The sequence below is a fragment of the Eleutherodactylus coqui genome, chromosome 7 (genome assembly GCF_035609145.1).
Source record: "Eleutherodactylus coqui strain aEleCoq1 chromosome 7, aEleCoq1.hap1, whole genome shotgun sequence".
NCBI lineage: Eukaryota > Metazoa > Chordata > Amphibia > Anura > Eleutherodactylidae > Eleutherodactylus > Eleutherodactylus coqui.
Genome location: NC_089843.1, coordinates 60,631,953 through 60,652,249, shown reverse-complemented (window position 1 = coordinate 60,652,249; position 20,297 = coordinate 60,631,953). Strand labels below are relative to the sequence as shown.

General features: G+C 47.6%; 1 protein-coding gene across 1 annotated transcript in view; it reads left to right on the top strand.

Moving 5' to 3' along the window:
• The first annotated feature begins 997 nt into the window (after positions 1-997).
• The window catches only part of ATP10D (ATPase phospholipid transporting 10D (putative)), an 84,931-nt gene continuing 65,631 nt past the window's right edge, over positions 998-20,297 (top strand). Inside the window, exon 1 of the mRNA XM_066573120.1 lies at positions 998-1,091. The gene's annotated coding sequence lies outside the window, so the exon portion shown is untranslated. The remainder of the gene's footprint in view (positions 1,092-20,297) is intronic.

Below are 20,297 nucleotides of genomic sequence, written 5' to 3'. Positions count from 1 at the left end.
TTTGACTCAATTCAAAAGAATGGAGTTCATATTGGCACGAGTTCTGTGTGTCTCCCAATGCACAAAAAGCGCGCAAGATTCACGCTCATGTGAATATAGCCTACGGCCTCATCACCACGGGCAGCTCGGATTCTGCACTGCAGAATCCGACAATGTCCGCAGCCGAGGACCCTTCGTGCCTGTCCGAGTCTTCTATTTTTTTAGTACTGCAGATGTGTGCAAAAGTGCTGGCCGTTTCGCCGGCGCACATGCGCAGTACAGGTTTTTTCTTTTAAACTCCTGCTTTTCACAGAATCCATGGCCCGTCCGCAATGTCAATTGCGGACAGGCCACGGATCGGATGGCTTCCATTGAGTTCAAAGGAAGCCGTGTGCACGGAAGCCGCGCTAAAATGGACAGGCCGCAATTTGTTTTCCGCATGCAGGATCCGAAAAAAAAAAATCTGCATGTGTAAATTGAAATGCGGACACCCATGGTTCCCTATTCAGCAGCTTGAACTGCGGATCTTCCATGCGGGTGCCCCGCGTGGATTGTGCAAATCAAGTCCACCTGTGAACATGAAGCCTAAGGCCCCATTTACACGGGTGATTTGCAGGCGAGAATGATATTGGCGCAAGAAACGATATTGGAGCGATATCACACTTGAAAAAAAATGTGATTCTTATGCGTGTGCTATGCATCGATCTGATATCATGCGTGTAAATCACCCACATGACTGCGCCCTTAGCTGTAAATATATGTTTGGTTTTACTGGGAAAAATGTATAAAACTGTTTACTCTTAGTTGCCCATAGCAACCAATCACAGCTCAGCTTACATTTCATATTCCCCTCTTGAAAAATGAAAGCGGCGCTGTGATTGGTTGCTAGGGGCTCCGTGTTGCCCTGGTGACCACTTCCAGCAGCGGGGAATGACCTTTGTGAACTCGCGAGAGGAAGAGCCTTGGCGATTACGTCACGAAGCCGCGGCCGCTGATTGGCTGAGACGCGCCTCTCAGTCCTGAGAGAAGTGAGGACGGAGCCGCTTCCATACGAGGTGCCGGACGGAGACGGTGACGATGCAGCGGGCAGACAGCAGCGGAGGAGGGGCATGGTGAGCGGGGTGTACCGGGGTGCTGGGGTTATTGTCCTGCTTCTGTCCAGCATGTCTGCCGCCCCCTGTCACCATGAAGTGATGGAGCCTCCGCAGGGACCTCCTAGTACAACTTAGAGGGACGGCCCACTATTAGGGGGATGTTTGAAAACTGTTTTGGGGCCCTTTTACACAAAACCATTATCATAAAAAAAAGCATTGAATCGTCTGAATTTGGCTGACTATTGCGCAGTGTGAACGCGGCCATCGATGGATGGAGGTATGGCTCCCTTCGCTGTATGCAGACATAATAATCATCGTGCGCACGTCATGGCGTGTAAACAGCCACCGTTTAGTCGTTCGCGTTCACTGCTACAGCGACCGACTAAATGATGTGCGAACGCAATTGTGAATTATTTTTTGCTTTATCGCTCCATGTAAAAAGACCCCAAATTGGTGAAACGCTCCGGTGTGCCGCGGCTTATAGGATGGCGCCTTGGCGTTATGTACTCCTGCGCCGCTCTCGTTCTCTAACACAGCATTGACAACAATGGCGCAGAGCTGTTACGCCGTGGCGACTCCATTATCGCTCGCCGCGCTCTTGCGACGAGGCATCCTTGTGCAAAACAAGTTAAGTAAACAGGTGGCGTGTGATCTATTACCGCCATGGGACCGGTCGGCGCTGGCGCAATGCCTCTTATAAAGCTGCGTTTTGTTTTTTGTTTTTTTTCCTCCTCACTGTTTTAGGCAAATTTCAGATGAGCGCATTTTGGACTTTTTTTTTTGTGTATGCGTGTGCCAACCGGGCCGAGGGCGCCCACCCTGAACTCGCAGCATGGTGTTACGGATGAGTGTCTCGGTGACCCGCGATCACGCTGGCGTTCTCCTCCGCGGTGTGCGCACAATGATGTGCCTATAAGGGCTCGCTCCCACCGCTGTGTGCGTTGTACGGCTGCGTGATACGCGGTGAATGGAGTCGATGGACTTTCATTGATACATGTGCTTGTAGATACGCACTGGAAATAAATCGCAGCACGCCCTTTGTCTCTCCGTACCGTGTGAGCCCTCTACATTTGTATCGGCTACGTGTGATACGCTGTCCATATACAATACCGTGCGTATGGGCGGTGTCTTCATACGCACCCCCCTCTGAGGGGGGGGGGGGATTTTAACTGCAATCTCTGCTGACAGATCCAATGTTTTTTTTTTGTTTGCCTCTGCGGTGCCCTATAGATTGTGATTAGAGGTGATTCCTGTTGCTTTGGTCTACTGCAGGACAATAGGAATTGGCCATAAAACCCTTTTAAGTTCTTGTTGTCTAACAGGCTGTAATCTACCCGGACGGCTGTAGACAACAAGAACTTAAAGGGTTAAAATAAAATCTGTTATCAATGAAGAATCCGAATTCTGCAATAATTGTATCCAGTCGAGGCGTCCTGATGTACCAGTAGGGGGGGCTCATCATCCTGTTCCGCTTTTTTTTCGAGCGGAGTAACTGAACTAAGATGGAAATAAACTGATTTTCTAAATGTGCAAAAAACCACGCAATACGCAGGAAATATGCATAGTTTGTTGGCGTAAATGCGCTGCGTATTTATGCGGCTGAAATATTCAATGCATATGTAAGTGAGCCTTTACATATTTTTTACTTGCCTCAGGCTGGGTTCACACAGGGCGGATTTGCCGCGGAAATTCCATCCGGAGTTTCGTCGCAGCAAGTCCGCCTGCGGCCGCTATTTCGGGAGTAGCCAGCCATGTGGACAAGATTTCTCAGAACTCTCGTCCACACGGGACGGTAAATCCGCTGCTGCGCTGCAGCGCGGATTCGCCGGCCACAGCATGTTCATTTTTTTTCTTCTTCCGCTGCGGCCGCGTTGTCCTCTATGGGAGCGCCGGCTGCAGCGGAAGAGCGAGCGGCCAGGCTGCTTCAAAACTCTCGGCTGAGTGCCACGGGTTTTGAAGCAGCGCTTCTCCCGGTGGATATCTTGCGGCTTTTTGCTGCGGCCAAACCGCGAATTTCCGCCGGGATTCCGCTGTGTGTGAACCCAGGCTTAGGGCTCCTGCACACTTTCGTTTTTCTTGCGCGTTTTTTTTCACGCGATTGTCAATGAGACTTTCTAATGTTAAAAATGCATCGCACAAAAATTGCAAAGCACAAACTTGTGATGCATTTTTAACATTAGAAAGTCCCATTGACAATTGCGTAAAAAAAAAAACGCGCAAGAAAAACGAAAATGTGCAGGAGCTCTTAGGCTAACTTTACACGAGTGGGTGCGATATCGGGCTGTGAAATTCGGCCAGATATCGCACTTGCCAGCATGCAGTTTTTACCGAGGATGCGAGGCGCTTTTGTAACAAAACCGCCACGCATCACTTCGGATCGCAGAGTCTTTCCCATTTTCAATAGGAAGACCTTCAATCACACTGCACCTAGCACACGGCGCGATGCTGCTGCCGGACCCTAATGGAAATGGTGGGAAATGTGGGAACTCGCATTAAGATAGGGCATGCGCAATTTGTTTCCGAAATTGCTCATGCATATGACCCCATTCAAAAGGATGGGGTTCGTATTCGTGCGTCTCGCGTTACACAAATCTCGCGTGATTTTCTCACCCTTGTGAAGCCGGCCTTATAAGGACCGCATAAGCTCCATTAATCTGCATTGGAGTATTCAGGTGTGTTATTTACACACATGAAAAATCGCTGCATGTCCTATTTTGGCCTGTATCACAGGGCAGCATCGTCCATGGAAGTCTATGGGGCACCTAAAAACACAGCAAATGGGCGGTTGCATGTTTATTCAGTGTGGTTTTTACGTATGTTGGCAGGAGACAATGCAGAAAAAAAACTGCAACAAAATTTGCGCCGCCTTGCTTGATTTTATTTTTTTCTTTGTGCGTGAAATTCCCTGCAGTAAATACGGGACGCACGCAAAAAAAGATATGCATATATATATATACATGCAGTAAAAACATGGACTATTTTAGAGACCAAGGTTGCATACATGTGAGTGCGCCCTGAGCATGGCGGCTGGACGCAGTTGTAGCAAACTTTGTTGTGAAACTTTGTAGCAAAGTATAAGAAAAAGTTTTCATTGATGTGTATAGCAGCAGCAGAGACGCTGATGCAGCGTCCGCCGGTCTCGTCTTCAGCCTCCTTATGTCTAACAGTTCCAGCTGGGATCTCCCGCTATTTACAAAGGACTCGCCTAAAGTTTACTGATGAGACTTGGAGCTGCGGTCCCATCCCGTCCCTGTGTAGCAATAACTGGTTCTCCTCATTCACCTGCCAGGCCATAAATACATCTGCTCCGCAGAGTTATTTTCGGTGACACTAATTGCAATGTGGAGGCGGCTTCTTTATAAATACATCACATTTTATTGCAAATCAGTTACGCAGGAATTTCCTCTTCGCAGCTTTATGGCGACACTTATTTCCAGTGACACCTCTGAAAGGCAGGCCAAAATGTAGTGCCTGCGCCGTGCTATACCTGACAGGTGAGTCTGTGGGTGGGTCCTCACTAATGGCTAACTTCCGTTTGTAGCGGTGCATTATCAGTGTAATAACTCGGAAGAGCCCTTTTACGTACAGTGAATCCGTGATGAATCGCTAGATTATTGATGATTTGACTTTTCACGCAGACCTAAAAATCATCGTTCGTCTGCTGCAAATCCTTGTATGTAAATGGGCATTATAACGATTTGCGGACTAGAAGGCAGCGGCAGAGGGGTGACTGGAGCGCAGTTATGTTAAACTACCCAATAATTGTTCAGTGTAAATGCACGCCAAGCGAAGGATATGCGATCACTACGTCACCGCCGCTTGCATGCTACTTCCAGTTTTATCTCGCCGTGTAAAAGAGCTCTAAGGGCAAGGAAATTGTGCGATGCTGAGACAGAAAAATCGTAGCATGGCCTATTTTCGGGCAAGTCTCGCACGAGAATAGAACATGCAGATGCGTCTGTGTGCGGTGCGATGCATCTGAGAATGTTGGGTGCAACTTGCACGGGCATATTCGCACACACAATACGTAGAGAATAGAATCCATTGATTTCATGTTTCCTGCGCATTGCGGTCACGCAGAAAAAACCTCAGCATGCTCGGTTGACTGTAAAAACGCTCCACATATGCGCTTGTGTGAATGAAACCTGAGCGTGCCACTGCATGGTGCTACATCCCGGCATTAGCCAGCCATGTGGACGAGATTTCTCAGAAATCTTGTCCACAGGGAATGGCAAACCCGTCGCAGCAAAGCCGGCACTGCGGTACGGATTCGCCGGCCGCAGCATGTCCATTATTTTTTTTCATTGTGGCCGGGCTCTCCTCTATGGGTGCGGCCAAGTTGCTCCAAAACCTGTTGCTAAGTGCCGCGGGTTTTGAAGCGGCGCTTTCCTGGCAGAAGTCTCGCAATTTTTCGCTGCGGCAAAACCGAGAAATTTCCGCCGGGAATACGCCGTGTGTGAACCCAGCCTCGGGCCAGCTTCACACGGGCTTAATTGTGCGTGCAATACTCAGAGAAGAGAACCCATTGATTTCAATTGGTATGTTCACATTTCTTTATTTTGCGCACACATTTTGGATCGCTCAAAAAAAATAAAATGCATAGAAAAATAAAGCATGTTCCATTTGTGCAGCAAAGGTCCCCATAGAAGTCAATGGAAACTGCGCAAATGCACATGTGTAATACTTGAGATGCTTGAAACACTGCATTAACGTCACGGCAAAAAAACATCTGGAACACATTAAGGCTATTTACCCATTTCAATCAGTACGCCTGTTTGCAGCGCACAAATGCACATTCCTAGCGGGCGCAAAACGTTCACTAAAATATATGCCGGAGCGCGTGAATAAAGCATAGTTCATTCTGCAGACACGCAGTGCTCAGGCATACACCTGTGTGAAGCCGGACTAAAACCCCAAATAAGTTGATCACTAAGGGGTTAATATTTGTCGGTCTTTCTGCCGTGAGGACACAAGACTGAGGCTCTGTTCACACTGCTGTAACACATTTTGGGCTACTTTCATCCAAGCGACGGCGACCCCATTATAAGTTTATGGGTTCCGGTTTATGACCAGTCAGTCGCAGTGCCGTGACTTACATTATAAATTAGATCTACATCCGTAAGTGTGGGTATACCCTTAAAGGGAACCTGTCATTGCCTACGAGCACCATAACTTTTAGACGGAACGGTTATCGTTCAAAAAGTCATTCAAACAAGCGATGGTGAATGATCGCTCAGTCTAAACGCACCGAACGCCGGTCGCTCGCTTTTCGCTCATTGATTTTATGAAGACGTAAGTCATCGTTGGCTCGTTCGGTATAACCAACGCTCCTTCAGTCCCTCTCAGTCACTTATACAGCAAAATGTGAAAGGCTGAACGATTCTCCCTCGAACGAGCCAACGATGTATCTGCCTGTCTAAACGGGCTGCATGGCGACATTCGCTCATTCCAACGATAAATCGAACCTAAAAAGGCCCTTCGTTCATAGTGCTATAGAAGATGCCCTGAGGAGTTTGGGGTTGTCCTGTTTGTATTTTTTACTTCTCCCAATTTCCACACGATCGTCCATGGGAGTTGGAGAGCAGACGGTGCATTGGACTCCTCTGCAGGCTGTGCACGCACACATACACACTGTTCCCTATGAGAGTGCATGCGCAGTCTACAAAGCTGCGTCCGCTGCACCGTCCGCCTGCCAGGTTCCACGGGTGACGGTGTGGAAATGGGGAGCGGAATAAGTTAAAAAAAAAACAAAAAACTCACATCCTCAAACTACTGCTCCCCTACGAGCACCATAAACTAAGTTCTGGTGGTGAGAGGTTCTCCAACAGAATAACCGCTGGATGTATTCCAATTTTGCAGCCTTTTGCCTCCTGGAGTCTTGCTCCGGGTGGGAGGTAGAGACGATTGCTGCTGTGACGTAACAACAAGAGGTCCGAGTAACAACTACCGCTTGCATCGTCCACTACCGCCAGGCCTTCAGCTGCTACATCTGTACATACAAGTGTCTGTTTTAGATAGGAAACGTTCTTGTTTTGGACCCGTCACATGATTTTATAGCATATAATGAATTCTATGAGGCCAGTGCGGGTCGAGTCGGTTAAATGTCTCGTTTTGTTAACTTTACCTAATTCAGATCAGGGATTTTACATTTCTTATTTGCAAAAGATTTCCAGGATTCTGGCGCACTGTCAGTCCTTTTACACTAAGCAATTATCATTTGAATGAGTGAATGACGTCGGGCAGCCTGGTTATACAGCAGATACATCGTAGGCGCGTTCAAATGAGAAATCGTTTAGTCAAGTGAATGAGGACGACTGACCGCGCTATTTATGCTGATTGATAAGTGAACGATGATTTTTATGCCTCCGAAAAATGAACGACGACCAAGTACTTGGCGTGAATTCAGTCCGAACGGTTATAACTGTTCAACAACGAAATTGTTAGTGATTTTAAAAAGGTCCTAATCTGTAGTATCTTGGTGCGCTGAACACATATGACCATGAACATTGGCTCTCGTTTTGAAGAGATTTCATCTAGTTCATTTTCTGTGTTACACCTTGTAAATTTATCCAGTAGGCCTGTAACATCCTTACAGTTTGAGCCAGACAGCAGCCGTGTGCGTACAGGACCTGTGATGTCACCATGTGATCAGTCACTGCCCCTCTGCTCATTACGTCACGCCTAACCCCAACATAACCAGTACACCATGTTATCTCCCACAGTACCAGTGTACATATCAACACCTAATCACTAGTGTACTATATAAAGCCCAGTCGGAAAGGTTGAGTATTTCAGACTTCATGGGAGACAGTTTAACCCCTTGAGTGGCGGGTTTCCTACCACCCTGTCGTGCCCATCAGGGCAGGTTTTTTAAATGGTCTAATCATTGAATTTCAATTAATTTTGCAGTTGCGTTCCAAGAGCCATAACTTTTTCATTTTCCCATTGACCAGGTCATATGAGGGCTTGTTTTTTGCGTGACAAGTTGTAATTTTTGATGGCATCATTTTTGGGTATATATAATTGTATTGCATAACTTTTGTAAAAACATTTGTAGGGAGAATGGGGGGGGGGGGGCAAAAAGAAATTCTGCCATTTGTTTTTTGGATTTCATTTTTACGGCATTCAACTTGCAGAATAAATAATGTGATAACGTTATTCTCTGAGTCCTCATGATTCCGGCGATACCAAGTTTATACAGTTATGTTTCGGGGAGGAAAAAAAGAAATGGGGGGAAAAAGAAAAAAAGGGGCCATGTCATTAAGGGGTTAAATAATGTACCAACTTCCTTCTCTGGGTCATTACGACACATGGATACCACATGTGTGATTTTATTTTACATTTTTTACAAAGCAAAGGGAGACAAGTGTTTTTATTTTATTTTTTTTTTATAATTTTTTTACTTTTGTTTTTTTTTGCCCCTTTAGGGGACTTCCACAGGGACCCATCAGGACCCCCTGATCACATTCCGGGGGTCCGATGGTGACAGCCCTTTACATGCTGCAGTGACAGCCCTTTACATGCTGCAGTCACATAGACTGCAGTATGTAAAGGGTTAACACAGCAGAGATCAGAGGTTTTCTCTGATCTCTGCTGTAAGAGCTGGTGCCTGCTTGTCCTCTGACAGCTAAGCACCAGCTCTCCCTGCCACATAGACCATCGGCTTGTCAGCCGATGGTCTCTATGGCAACCTGTAAACAAAGCAGGAGACTTAGAAGCAGGAGATTGCCCGCATATCGGCAATATCTTCCTGCTTCTCAATGTCCTGCTTTGTTCTCTGTGGGTCTATGCAGGCAGAGCACAATGCCACAGCTTGTGGCATTGTGCTCTGCAGCTCCCATAGTGATACATAGCCCGGAAATCTTCCGGGGTATGTCGCTATGAGCAGTGGAGCTCGTCCCGGAAAATTTCCGGGCGTGCCACTCAAGGGGTTAGGCTACCATTGGATAAAAACGGTTATTATTTGATCCATTTAGTTACAATACAGAACACTAATGCCTTGAAAGTGCATTAATATCGTGGACAATTTTTGCTATATTTGTGGGGAAGTCACATTAGCCAATGAAAAGAAAAGTATCACTTCAAGTGAAGAAGGCATATCGTCTTTACTTCGAATGCAAGATTGCCAACCAAGACAAGCCTTGCGCCCCACATATATGTGCTACGTGTATAACACAGCTTTCACAGTGGTTGAATGGCAAAAAACCACCAATGCTATTTGCAGTCCCCATGGTGGGGAGAGAGCCAAGCAAAAAACAAATTACTTCTGCTTGGTTCCTCCTCTTTCCGACAGGATAACGAAGCTAAAGAAGGCGAGAATACTCTACCCCAACATTCCGTCTGCATTGAGACCAGTTCCTTGGGACATACAAAATACATGTGTTTCTTATGTGAGTGGCATAGCCCAGCAAGGACACTGCACTACGTGCAGAAGGAATGGACTTGCAATCAAAATGTAGCAGTTGTAGAGAAGAATATCCAGCACCCAGCTCTGGTCCAGGCTCACAAAATCCTGCTACCCTCATGAAAACTTCCCTTGACTCAGTGAGGCAAAGATTAAAGAGGGAGTTTTTGTGGAGAGCTCTTCAAAGATGACCAGTTAAACAACTTGCTGCAGGGTGATGCGAAACAAGCATGGAAATTTTTTTGCCTAGTGTCTACAAACTTTCTTGGGAATGTTAGGACAGAAAACTACAAGGAACCAGTACAAGGCATGCTGATGCAGGATCTTTCTTCATTCCCATCTGGATTTCTTTCCAGACAACTGTGGTATGGTTAGTGATGAACATGGCGAGCGTTTTCATCAAGATATCGCAACAATGGAACAAAGATACCAGGGACAATGGTCCACTGCCCTGCTGGCTGACTACTGGCGCACACTGCCCTGCTGGCTGACTACTGGCGCACACTGCCCTGCTGGCTGACTACTGGCGCACACTCCACAGAGATGACCCAAACAGCTGGACAAGAGACGTAGTCCTTATCTTTTTTTTTTTTTATTTCAGTAACATGACTTTTGTAAAATTTTGTTGACCAGAACGATAATTATCGTTCACTTTCGCTCGGGCCTTTATAGTTAAAGGAGATGTCTCGAGGAAGCAGTTAATTTTTTTTTTTGCCCAGTCCCCCCCATTAAACACACATTACTAAGCCCCCCTGTAAATGACATTTCTAGCTGGTTCGTACTTACCGTTCCAGCGTTTCAGCAAGTTATAAAAGTTTCCTCAAGATGGCCGCCGGCTCTTTCCCAGTCGCTCGCTGCAGCCCGACGTGCGCGCTCCCGAGACGCCGCCAGCTGTGTCTCCATGGCAACCGGACGCATCGCAGCCGCCGACCAGACGCCCCGCAGCCGCCGACCAGACAGCAGGTAACCGGCGCTAGCCCCCGGCTCCCCAGCGCTAGCTCCCCCGGCGCAGCGACAGCCCCCCCCCCCCCATCGCAGCGACAGCCCCCCCGGCCTAGCGCTAGCCCCCCCGGCCTAGCGACAGCCCCCCCGGCCTAGCGACAGCTCCCCCGGCCTAGCGCTAGCTCCCCCGGCCTAGCGCTAGCTCCCCCGGCCTAGCGACAGCCCCCCCCGGCCTAGCGACAGCTCCCCCGGCCTAGCGACAGCCCCCCCCATCGCAGCGGCAGCCCCCCCGGCCTAGCGACAGCTCCCCCGGCCTAGCGCTAGCTCCCCCGGCCTAGCGACAGCCCCCCCCGGCCTAGCGACAGCCCCCCCCGGCCTAGCGACAGCCCCCCCCGGCCTAGCGACAGCCCCCCCCGGCCTAGCGACAGCTCCCCCGGCCTAGCGACAGCCCCCCCCGGCGCAGCGACAGCCCCCCCGGCCTAGCGCTAGCTCCCCCGGCGCAGCGACAGCCCCCCCGGCCTAGCGCTAGCTCCCCCGGCGCAGCGGCAGCCCCCCCGGCGCAGCCCGGCGCAGCGGCAGCCCCCCCCCGACCCATCACTTACCTGGGAGGCTTCTCGGGGCGGCTGGGCTGGTCTTCTCCGCTGGGCAGCTCCAGTTTCTGCACCTTCCTCTAACAGAGGATGGTGCAGAATGGCCGCTTCAGCGCGCTCCCGAGCAGTGACAGCTCGTCTGCGCATGCGCAGAAGAGCTGTAGCGGGGAGCACACTGAAGCGGCTCGTGCTGAATGGAGAAGACCGGACTGCGCAAGCGCGTCTAAAAAAGCAAGCTGCCAGCGAATTTAGACGGAACCATGGAGACGAGGACGCTAGCAACGGAGCAGGTAAGTGGAATAACTTCTGTATGGCTCATATTTAATGCACAATGTACATTACAAAGTGCATTAATATGGCCATACGGAAGTGTATAACCCCACTTGGTTTCGCGAGACCACCCCTTTAACCTTCCCCTATGTTTTTGCAGAAATGCCACAGCATAGTTAACAGAGGCAGTTTAATTATTTTAGTTGAGCCAGGATTGCCAGTGTAAGTTGTGCTACAATTTTGGTGTGAGTCATTGTAGACAAATTTAACGCTGACATGCACTAAAAAGAACATGTTTGTACCACACAACACATTTCAAGAGTGTTTCAAAAAAGGAATGTAGTTTTTGTCCAGTTGTAAAATGTGCCAGATTTATTAATGGCTGTCATTTTTAAAAAGTTATTGCTTTAGCACAAAATACTGGTCTAAAGTATACCATCCAGGAGGTGGCATGAAGAAGGAGAAAGAATCTAACGTGCCAAGATGCGCCAAATCTAGTTCACGGCAGGTGTAGCTTCTGAGTACCTGTCCTAGGGTTACTAGGAATACATTTTAGCATTAGTACTTCTGTCCCATAGCTTTAAAACGAGCCGGGTATGTGGTGGGACATGTCTGCTAGGGGGCTCACCCTGACTTTCCCTTAAATGCTTCAACTTTATTGATAGGTCTCTTGGTGCATATATGAAAAAACCCACCAAGCAAGCTGGGCTGGATGGGAAGAAGGCAGCCAGCGGAGACCTTTCTTTACGCCTCACTTATTTTTAAACTGCTGCAGCCTTCCAGAGGGAAATATTCTACCTTGTACTGAAGGAGCCCAACAGTATTCTATTCTTCATATACAGTATCTTAGACTGCAGGGTTTCCCAAACTCCAGTCCTCAGGGACCCCTAACTGGTCAGGTTTTCAGGATTTCCCCAGTATTGCACAGGACGTTGCCACAGGGGTTCTTACTATAGGATGTCCTCGAAATGTGACCTGTTGGGATGCCTCGAGGGCTGGAGTTGGGAAAACTCTGTCTTGGGCCCAATGTTCACTGGCGGATCTGATTTGCGGAATCCGTATGGGTCACCCATGCGAAAGATCCACAAATCAAGCTGCCCATAGGCCTAGGCGTCCACACATGAATTAAAGAATGCAGATTTATTTTGCGGACCTTTTGGTCTGGAAAGAAAATCGCAGCATGCTCCATTTCAGTGTGATTTCTGCACAGATTCCGTAGGAAAGCCTGTTTATAAAAAAAAAAAAAACAAAAGACAAAACTCCACTGCGCATGGGAAGAAAATGGAAGACCCGGATGGTACTGGAGCATCTTGTCTCCACCAGAACTGTGGGTGGAGACAAGGGTTTGCCCTGGTCGAGTGCAAGGGAACGCCCCCAGCTGCTGATGGGCACTGTCAGCAATTCAGCCATACTGCAGGCGGCCACCGTACACCAGCCGGGGGACCTGGGCTCGGAGCACATGCCCGGCTACGTTGACGCAGGCAGAAGACAGCGCCTGACAGCTGTTGGGGACAGAGGGGGGCCAGCCGCACAAAAGGTGATATAGCAGAGCACATGATAGCAGTCCTGACGGGGACATTGACAGCGGGGAACGGACAAAGGCGGAGCATGGAGGGGAGAAGACAGGGCCGGGGAAAAATGAAGGTAACTGCCTGTTAGTCTCCCCCATGTTCGGCGGGCTAACAGCGTCGGAAACCGTGCATTGCTGATGTGAGGCCGCTGGGGAGAGTGACGTGGCGGGACGAACAGTGCCAAAGGCAAAAGGGCAGAAGTGCACTGACAGGATGCGGCAGGGGACATTATTTTACATTGGCGCAGATGGGACTGCAGGGTGCAGAATGCCAGAAGGCAGAGCGGTAAGGACAGGGGCAGCAGCCGGAAGGGGAAACTGTTAGACCAGCGCAGATGGGAGGGCGGGGTAGAAAATGACATCGGCCAAGAAGAATGTGAGGTAGTTAATCGGCAACTTTGTGCGTTCCATTAAACTCCACCAGGACTAACCCTTGTCTCCACGCATACTTCCAGTGGAGACAAGATGTACCAGTGCTGACCCGGACAGGTCCACAGTTTCCTCAGCCGCGGGCAGGGTCTGATTCTGCTGCGGGCTCCTGCATGCAGCATCCAATCCGCCCATGGACATGAGGCCCTAGATAACCCCATAAGTTTTCCCTTAAGTAGGAATCCCCACAAATATTCAGGGACATCCAAGAACTGTACAAAAAATTGAAGCCCATTCTTTAGTCTTGTGTTGAGCGTTGCTACATTTGGCCATGTGGAAATTTCTTTGTATTTACTGTCAATTGTTAGAAGTTGTCTGTAGCAGATAATGCGTTGCTTCTAGCATGTTCCGATCAGAGCCATTGTTCTGTTACTCAATAATCCGTAGATATAAGATGTTTTCTTACTAACACAGCTTGGTCTTTGTACTAAGCTGTCTATAGACACCGGACTTATTCATAATCTCCTCTCATCTAGTCTTTCGACCTCTAGCCACATTAATAACAAGTTGTGCAATATGTCTTTCCATGCTCATCAATGTGTGTTGCTTATCTACTGTGCACACTGTAATCGCTTTTACAAGCAGTTTGCAACGCAATCGAGCAATAGAACCCTGATTCAATAGAAACGGATTAGAATTTTTTTTTTTTTTTAAATCAAATTTCTTATTGCAGTGTCTTCATTAATCAACATAAATCACAGATAATGAAGATCTCTCTCTCTCTCTCTATATCTCTATATCTCTATATCTCTATATCTCTATATCTCTATATCTCTATATCTCTATATCTCTATATCTCTATATCTCTATATCTCTATATCTCTATATCTCTATATCTCTATATCTCTATATCTCTATATTCCTGACAAGACATAAAAAATCAGACCTAAAGATTATACAACTAGTCAATCTCAAGACTTTCACATAACATCATCTATACCACATAGGGCACAATTAAAGGGGTAATACCCTTCATCTCGTCTTCCAAATCTCCTCATCAGCTCCACTCAATCCACATCACTCACTCTCCTCCATAGGATCATGCATAAGAGTTTTATCAACGTCTGGAGCCTCTCCACAGCCACTCCTAAGGGGTCACCCAGGGAGCCACTCCACTCTCAGGTCAATTGGCTAGTCCCCTTCATGCTACCCCCAGGTGGTTTAGTAAAATGCCACTCACTTCAATGAGGTAGAGCTCTAGGACATCTGCTTCCACAGCTCCCCTTTCTTAACTAATTTATCATGTGTATTCCTTTTCCAGCTGGTAAGTTCCTCAGGGTTGTAAATTAGAACCGCATTTTCTTTCCACTGGGATAGTGAGGGGGGGGGGGGGGTCTTCTGTAGCCACAGGACAGGAATCGGAGCCTTAGCAGCATCAATAAGGAAAGCCACTAGTTTGTCTTAAAGAGGCTGAAAGTCTGCTGACGGCCTCCACAAGAAAATTCTTTCAGCCGATAGCGAGAAGCGTGGTTTGATGCTCCTAATTGAGCTCTCCACTTCTCTCCAAAAGGTGGAAAGTGCGGAGCATTCCTACCAGATGTGTCGGTAAGAGCCCACAGCAGAGTCGCATCTCCAACATTTTTCATGGGTGGCCAGATTATGCGCATTTAACCATTGTGGGGTCCTATACTATCTCGCTAATAATTTGTAATGGCGTTCTTGGAGGAGGACACACGGTGAGAGGCCAAATGCGATTTGCAAAATGATTTTCGTGTCGGCCGAGGAAAGAGAGATATTCAGCTCCCTTTCCCACGAACTGAGAAAAGCTGGTTTAAAGGACAATGGGGGAGAGACTAATCTCCTGTGGAATTGTGAAATTAATTTTTGTTTAGGAACCCTTTCCTGAAAGAGTTTCTCAAATGGTGTAACTGGTCTGGTGGACCTGTATTTTTTACAGAAATCTTCTATTATTTTAGTAATATGAGCTTTCTGTAAAAAGGAGAGATGTAGGTCCGGGTTCAGTGATTGGAGCACATCCGAGGCCTTCTCATGAGCCAGTGACTGGATGTCCCCTAGCTTTAAACCCAAGAATTTTTCCCAGACGCTCCTAACTGCGGAATCCATAGGGAATCCTAATAATTTGCATATGATGCCTATTGGCGCTATTGGGGATGGTTCTGGGGCTAAGGAGCTCCTCAACGTGTCCCAGGTCTCACAGGGGATTGAACCCATTAGAGTTATATAGACTCTTGGCGGGGCACCAGAGGTCATTTAGCAGAGTATCACTGTGCATATTCTTGGCTAGATGTTGTAAAAGAGGATCTTTCGTTGGATGAACCAATTCTAGCCAATAGCTGAGCTGAATTGACCTGTAAGGCTGGGTTCACACAGGGCGGATTCCTGTCGGAAATCTTGCGGTTTGGCCGCAGCAAAAACCGCGAGACTTCCGCCGGGAGAACCACCGCGGTTTAAGCTGCGGCGGCTTTGAAGCGGCCCGGCCGCTTGCTTTTCCATTGCAGCCGGCGCTCCAATAGAGGAGAGCGCGGCCGCGCCGAAAATAAACAACAAAAAAAAAGTAAATAGACACGCTGCAGCCGTGGTCTCAGCCGGATTTACCACAGCGGATTGGCCGTCCCGTGTGGACGAGGTTTCTGAGAAATCTCGTCCACATGGCTGGCTAATCCCGAGATTAGCGGCCACGGGCGGATTTGCTGCGGCAAAGCCGCCCTGTGTGAACCCAGCCTAAATGTCGTAGACGCATGGCATGTCAATCCCCCGTTCCCCTCTCCTCCTTACCAGGAAGCTGTGAGCTATTCGTGGTCTCTTCTGTCTCCATATGTAGCTAAAGAATAGCGAGCGAAGAGCGTGGAAAAAGGACTTGGGGATAAAAACTGGAAACCTACAGAGTTTGTACATAATGATGTGTAGGCCATAAGATTTAACTATTTTTTTTTTTCTCCCAAACCATGAGATGTAGGGTAAATCGTATGTACAGAGTAAACTCTTGACATGTGGGAGGAGGGGCTGGAAATTGGTGGCGTAGTAATTTTCTACTTTTTTTTTTTTTTTGTAATCTTAATACCTAAGAAATCTATTGTGGTTCCTGACCAAGTTAAGGGTGACTGTGTCTTTAGGGTTTTACTAAGATTTGATGGAATGGACACATTGAGCACAGTGAATTTAGAGAAGTTTATTTTGAAATCCGAAATGGCACTGAAGGTCTCCAATAATGAGACCAGATTTGGTATCCCGCTCTCCAGTTCTGATATCACAAACACAAAGTTTTCCTGTCTGGTCTTTGACCGCGTTAATGTGATTTCTAGAACGGGATTTCTTAAGTAGTGCAGACATAAACTTACTCCCTTTGTTACCATGGATGAACACGGTCTGTTTTAGGAAGAGGTGTTTCTTATTGAATCTAGATTTTAAAAGTCGCCCAAGTTCCCTCCGCCTGTCAGTCAGTTCTTCTAAGCTAGTTTTTGATAGAGTTTAGATATTCGTTCCATTTTAGCTATTTGGGATAATAGATTATCTCCTGCTGTTGCAATCTTTTAAGTCTAGATCGTAAGGAAATAAGGATGCCCCTCATGTAGGCCTTATGGGCCTCCCAGACTAAAGGGAGTTTTAGATCCTTTCCATTGTTTAGACGGAAATATTCCTCTAACAACTCCGCGAGTTTCGTTCTTTCCTCTTCATTGTCTAGCAAGGAGTCATTCATACGCCATCTCCACTCTCTAGAGCCATCACAGCCAATTCTGACGTCCATATGTAGCGGAGCATGATCTGAGATAGAGATTACATCTGTCTGCTCCCTCAACATATGACAATAGACTTTTGATATGAGGAGTGTACCTGAGAGAAGTAGGTGTAATCCCTCGCTGAGGCGTTCAATGTTCGCCAAACGTCCACGACATCCAAATCCCCTAAAGCTTTGGTCACTTTACTCAATCTCCCCTGCGTGACCTGGAATCTACCCCTCGAGGAGTCCAATAGCGGTTTCAGGGTGACGTTCCAATCACCACCCAGAACAATAGCGTCAGTAGCAAACTCCTTGAGGATTTTGATCTGTTTGATCAACCACTCTGTCTGATTGGTGTTTGGAGCATATAAATCTGCAATGGTTAAAGGGGTTGTCCCGAGAAAGCAAGTGGGGTTATACACTTCTGTATGGCCATATTAATGCACTTTGTAATATCGTGCATTAAATATGAGCCATACAGAAGTTATTCACTTACCTGCTCCGTTGCTAGCGTCCCCGTCGCCATGGTGCCGTCTAATTTCAGCGTCTAATCTCCCGATTAGACGCGCTTGCGCAGAAGGGTCTTCTCCCTTCTCTTGGGTCTTGGCACGAGCGGCATTCTGGCTCCGCCCCCTTCTACGCGTCATCGCGTAGCTCCGCCCCGTCACGTGTGCCGATTCCAGCCAATCAGGAGGCTGGAATCGGCAATGGACCGCACAGAGTACACGGTGCACCATGGGAGAAGACCCGCGGTGCATCGTGGGTGAAGATCCCGGCGGCCATCTTGGTAATGTAAGTAAGAAGTCGCCGCAGAGCGGGGATTCGGGTAAGTACTAAACTTTTTTTTTTTTAACCCATCCCTTGTGTTTGTCTCGCACCGAACGGGGGGCCTATTGAAAAAAAAAAAAAAAAGCCGTTTCAGCGTGGGACAACCCCTTTAATTTTACATTGTTTATTGTACCCTTTAGAAATGGCACCCTGCCCTCTTCATCAGAGAATTCCGATAAGGGGATAAAATTTAGCGATTTTGTGGAATAATATCAAGACTCCTTTAGAAGCTGTGAGAGGGTGGGAGCTATGGAAGCTCTGAGGGAACAGTTTCCCAGGCAAGGCCAGGCACCTACTCCCCTTAAAGTGTGTCTCCTGTAGGAGCAAGATTTTTGTGTTGTACCTTTTTAGTAGCTGGGAGACACCATACCTCCTCTTTGGCGAGTTGAGGCCCCGGACGTTGAAGGACGTACATCGTAGCGTTTCCACGGACGTTGTGGGCAGGACGGGAACACGTAAACATAACACAAAGCTTAGCGCCTATAATACAGGACAAGGGATTTGAGAAGGTATTAGCTGTTTGTTGCTTCGGGATATACCAAGGTGTGATGTTACTCTTTGCACCTACCGTGTTTCCACGAAAATAAGACAGTGTCTTATATTAATTTTTAGTTCAAAAAAGGTTTAACTTTTTTACATGTATAGCTGCCTGGACACTATTTAAATTGACTTTTTAAATTAACTGTTAGCAGGGCTTAATTTTGGAGTAGGGCTTATATTTCAAGCATCCTCAAAAAGCCTGAAAAATCATTTTGCATCCTCAAAAATTCTGGAAAATCCTGCTATGTCTTATTTTCAGGGAAACAGGGTATGTACGACCAGCCGGTTAGGGTAAGATTACACTGTCGAGGAGGGCTGACAAGAGGGCAGAGATTGTAAGAAAGGGAGGGGGGGGGGAGGGTAAGAAAGGGTAGGCAGGAAAGTAGGGAAGGAGACGTTTAGAGAAAAAATGGATTTAAAGTATGATTAAGAAAAGCAGGATCTCTTTCACTTCGTGAGAGAGATACGGACCAATGCAGTTGTAACACTTGAGCATGGCCGTAAGATGAAGGCGAGCGTTAGAGAACATAAAACTAGAACTTTAAACTTTCTCTGCCTGATCGGATTGAGACAAACAAGCAGCACATCTTTGGAGGAACTATAATAAACTAGCCTCTGAATAATATAAGAGGGAGGGAGAGGGCCCTCCGGAGCCCAAACTCGAGTCCTATTTTACTTAACCCAGAACAAGCCACTGAAAAACATGCTTTATAACATTCAGTCCTGGGTTCGGGCACGCTCTGGCCGGTGTTTGATGGTTAAACGAGTTAATCAGCAAATCAGTTATCATCTGCTGTGCTGTCATCTCTGGGTTTTTTCTTCTGTTTGCTCCTAGGGGATTTCGCATTACATGCCACGCGCCAATTTTCAGGAGCCGACAGGCGAGGCAGAGTAGGGAAAACTGGGAGAGGCAGCCAATTAGGAAGATCAATAGGCTCTAATTCGAGATACTGCCAGCAGCTCTGCAGATCTTCAGGTGTACGGATATTAAGTCTCTTTCCTCTGTGGGTCACCCCCAAACCAAAAGGAAACAGCCAGGCGTATTTAATATTTTTAGATTTCGATGTGTCCAGCAGGGGTTTTAGTAGCCTGCGTTTGGCCAGAGTCGTGGGGGCTAAGTCCTGGAACAATTGAATCGCCGCCCCAGCGTATTGCAGGTCTCTGTGATTTCTGGGAGCTTCCAAGATGGCCACCGCGTCTGGAAAAGCAAGCAATTTGCAAATGATGTCCCTGGGCGGGTCCGTAGCTGCAGGTTGAGGCTGTAGTGCTCTATGGACCCTTTTAATGGACATTGACGCTGCTTTATCTGCTCCCACCAGAGAAGAGAAAATCTCCAGTGTGATTTTTTTTTTTTTGGAAGTACATCAGTCGCCAACGACTCGGGGACAGCTTTAATGTGCACATTACGGTTCTCCAAATCTTCCTGCATAAGGAGCGTTTTGTTCAGCTGTAGGTGTTGAGCCTTCAAAACGTGCCATCTCAAGTGAGTGTGTGGTAATGGCAGCAGAAGAGCCCTCCAGATCCTCCACCCTTCTCTCTGTGTCTCACCTCTTCTTTAATTTCTGCCAGATCGGCCAGGACTGGGCTCATGGCTTTGGAGATGAGATCTCTCATGAAACTTCTTGAGATCCTCTCCTCATCTTCCCCCTCCGAGGAGGACTCACCCTCCCGCTCAGCCAGGTGACCTCCACTCTTTTCTTTGTTCAGTTTTCCCATGATGGGAGAAATGCGCTACAGCTGGGTACTTGTGTTGTTGTCTGTGACGGAGCTTTCACTCTAAGTGGCCATCACACTTCGCGGTCAGGCTCCACTCCCAACAGATAAGAAATTTATGTTTTATCCATATGTCATATAAATGAATGTAAGATTCCAGCCTTGGTGAGGAGGAAATGTTTTATGCGGAGGGCAAAGAATAAAAAGTAGGAATTGGGTTGTCCGTGAGCTGTACTAAAGAATAAAATGAATGCACAGT